The sequence below is a fragment of the Perca fluviatilis genome, unplaced genomic scaffold (genome assembly GCF_010015445.1).
Source record: "Perca fluviatilis unplaced genomic scaffold, GENO_Pfluv_1.0 PFLUV_unplaced_scaf_264, whole genome shotgun sequence".
In the NCBI taxonomy this organism is placed as follows: Eukaryota; Metazoa; Chordata; class Actinopteri; order Perciformes; family Percidae; genus Perca; species Perca fluviatilis.
In genome coordinates this window covers 1-4,179 of record NW_024375685.1, presented here as the reverse complement: position 1 = coordinate 4,179, position 4,179 = coordinate 1, and the positions used below count along the sequence as shown (strand labels likewise).

Genomic DNA, 4,179 nt, shown 5'->3' with positions numbered 1-4,179 from the left:
ACACACAAACACAGACACTCAGAGACACACACACACACACACACAAACACAGACACACACAGACACACATACACACACACACACCCACACGCACATACACACACAGACACACACTGACACATACACAAACACACAGACACACACATTCGCACACACACACATGCACAGACAGACACAAACACAGACAAACACACACACATAATTTAAAAGGTAATTTAAAGACCTCAGACTTACATTGTTTCAGTAAACTTCAGATCACATAATAAACTAACAATCCATATTTAGGCAATTTCGATGCGAATCGAACTATGTTTTTTTCAACATCCTTGTCATAATAAGTGGTGTTATTCAACTTTTTAATGAATTTCATGACCATTCATACTTTACCAACTATTGTCACTACTTCAACTATTAATCCAGTTTAGCTATAGAATTTTTGCCATTCAGCACATACGCACACATATACACACAGACATGCAAAGACAGAGACACACGCAAACCCACACACACACACACACACACACACACACACACACACACACACACACACACACACACACACACACACACACACACACACACACACACACACACACACACACACACACACACACACACACACACACACACACACACACACACACACACACACACACATAATTTGATTTAGCTAATTTATTGTGTTTGGCGCCAGAATCTCTGACTCTGACACATTCAAACAAACACAGACATATAAACACAGACACACACACACACACACACAAAGAACAGACTCAAACAAACACAACATATAAACACAGACACAACACCACACACACACACACACAAAGACAGAGACACAGAAAACCACACACACACACACACACACACACACACACACACACACACACACACACACACACACACACACACACACACACACACACACACACGTAATTTGATTTAGCTAATTTATTGTGTTTGGCGGCAGAATCTCTGACTTCCCCTGAACGCCTCACTGAAATCTAACTGCGCAGCTCCGTAGCACAGCGTCGTCATTCTGTTCTAGAACCTTCTGAGGTAAGTAGCTGTATCCAGTCTATCTAACAACGTTTTTGAACGGTAGAAATACAGGTTTTGTGTTTTAAAAAAAGGCTGGCATTGGTTTCCTCTTCATATGGAATACAAACATGAATTACAAGAGACATGTTTAACTGTAACGTTACAGCTTGGTAAATTATACTTAGCTATCATTAGCTAATATTAGCGCCGATGCTAACGCTAGCTAATATTAGCTAATGACAGCAGCTTGGTATCTTTATCTATTATTAGCTAAGGTAGCGTTAGCATTTGCTCTAATATTAGCTAATGATAGCAGCTTTGATACAATTATTGATAGCTATCTTTAGCTAATATTAGCTTTGTTAACTGACTTAAAACAACTTGTTAGTGGTTTAGCTATTGTCAATGGAAAGGCAAACAAACGGTTATTTCTGGAAAATGTAATACCAAGACAACAATGATGCTAATGTTGCTCTATCACACTGTTAGCTAGACCCCACTTAGTGATAGGTAGCTAGCTAGGTAGGTAGGTTTAATTCAAGGTCCCTGTAGCCTAAAGAAATCACACACAACATACATACATGATAAACAGGATGATAAAAAGACATTCCACATGAATAATATGGACAATAAAAGAAAAGATACTACATATTGAATAAAAACAAATTACACCTACAAAGGGGTGTATGGTAAGGTGCTCTATGAGAGTGATGGTAGTTGATGCTAAGTGTTAGTAGTGCTTATAGTAAGTTATAATACTGTTAATATATATCTCTAACATAAAAATGGCTAACTTTTTAGAGCAAGCATAAGTGCACAAGATTAGCTAAGTTCGGTTAGCAGTCCTCTTAAATCTGCTTTTTGTCAATTAACCTACCCTTTAAACTGTTTAGGTTGTAACTGACATTGTGGCATTGTGTGTATTCATAAATAAATAAAAAATGAAATAGCTGCTCTGCCTCACAGCCAGACTTGCTGTTATAGCAGCATTTTACCTTTTACTGTGTTTTTTTGTCTCTGTTTGTACACTGTAACTTTGAACCCACTAACTCAGTTTGTCACTGGTTTTCTCAACAGAACATCGATACTGCTGTGCGCTTTTGATTGGTAAGTATAGTAATACTATAATTGAAATTGATAATAGATCACATAACTTGACTGTAGATAATTATTTAGCATCTGTACACGTTTAAGTTTTGTTTAGAAAAAAGCCATTTATATATGATTTACACCAGGTGATGATTAATTCTGTGTACTGTGGCTAATTAAAAGCAGACTGCATAGAACTATGGCATATTGATTAAGTCCTAAGAGTTAAGCTACCCAACAGTATATAGAGGAGTTAAGATTAGCACAATTATCAGTAAAATGCAACAGTCACATAAAGGCAGCAGCAGTAATCCAGAAACATAGAATAGGAAACACACAGACACACACACCCACCCACAAACACACACACACCCACACCCACAAACACACACACACACACACACGCATACAGATGCACACACACATACAGATGCGCACACACACACACAAAGAAAGACCCACACAAACATACACACACACTGACAGACACAGAGAGACACACACATCCCCACAACACGCACAAACACGCATGCACACACACACAATCTTTTTTAAATATGAATCACGAAGGACACTTTGATATTGAGTAAGTTAATATGTTGTCCAGCCTGATAAGTACTAATTAAAGGTCCCATGGCATGGTGCTCTTTGGATGCTTTTATATAGACCACCATTTCTAGCCACTGGGGGACCATAGGCAGGCTGGGGGAACGCATATTAGTGTTTAAAAAAAAAAAACTCATGAAGTGTAATTTTCATGCCATGGGACCTTTAAAATAAGCTGTGAGTTTGGTTTTCTAAAGTAAAACTGGATGTTTCTTGCTCTATCCCTCACCATACAGATGATGATCTTATAGAACATGATGCATTGCTGTAGATTAAGCTACCCAATGTTTGTAGTGTTTGTAGTTGTACTAGTGGAGTATTTTCACACTGTGGTATAAGTATTTTACTTAAGGGAATGATCTAAATAATTCTTCCACCACTGCACGTATGTACTATGTATGAATTTAATATTAGTGATCTAAAAGATCTTAAATAAATAAATTAAATACATTACTGTTGTGAATATCTTATCTTGTAAAATGAATCCTCTCCTCTCTCCCCTCAATGTTTTTGTTCGCCTCCTCTCTACATTGCTGCTGGACCATCAGTGTTGGTTGCTCCGTGACAAGTCAACAGTATGTTAACACACATGAATGATGTCGTTGCTATGACATGTGTTGCCTTGACACTTTGTTCGGCAGTAAATACTACTAATGTCTAACGTTACTGTACACATCTGCTTGTGCACTTTTAGTTAGTATTTCAGCATCTATGTTAGTGACTCCTTGGACACCCCACAGTATACTTCCCACACGAAAAAATTAGGCACACACATGCACACAACACATAAAAACACGCATACACTCCCACAGATGTCGGCACACACAAGCTCACACGGTTGATTTTCTAAACCATCTGTGTTAGTGAATACTTGGACACTCCACAGTATACTCACACACGCAAAAATAAGGCAACATGATGTGATTGAACACAGAAGTCACTGAATATAGACACCTACTAAAGTCGTAGTGAAAAAATGACCTTACTAAAATCCTCTTAGCTAAATCACACCAATTTGGATAAAATAATATTGACACATTTAAAGCAATCACTTTTCATGTAATGTTTTTTTTCTTCTGTTTTGTATGTCTAATGTAATGCATGTTTCTATTTGTGTTACAGGTGTGCAGCTGCCCTCCAGCTCCTCTCCATCTCCATCTCCCTCTACTTCTATCACATCTCTCTTTACTGGCCCTTCTATCCACTCTATCTATTATTGGTTCTTTTCACCTCTCTCCTATAACATCTACCACTCATCCCTTAATATAAGGTTTTCTATCTCTCCTGTCAAATCTAATAAATCTATCTAAATTTGAGGTTTTCTATCATTCTATCCCTCTAATTCTATCCCGCTCTATCTACATTTGGTTCTGCACTTGTTGCAAGTTACCCTCTGGTTCTGGTTCAAATATTATCATACTCATTTGTTCTGGTTCAAGGGAT

At 37.7% G+C, this 4,179-nt stretch overlaps 1 long non-coding RNA gene across 1 annotated transcript; it reads left to right on the top strand.

Annotated features, from left to right (window-relative positions):
• The first annotated feature begins 1,006 nt into the window (after positions 1-1,006).
• Positions 1,007-4,052, top strand: LOC120555204. The gene is made up of 4 exons (XR_005638653.1): positions 1,007-1,059; positions 2,119-2,148; positions 3,285-3,311; positions 3,859-4,052. It is a non-coding gene; the product is annotated as an uncharacterized LOC120555204 (long non-coding RNA).
• The last annotated feature ends 127 nt before the right edge of the window (positions 4,053-4,179 follow it).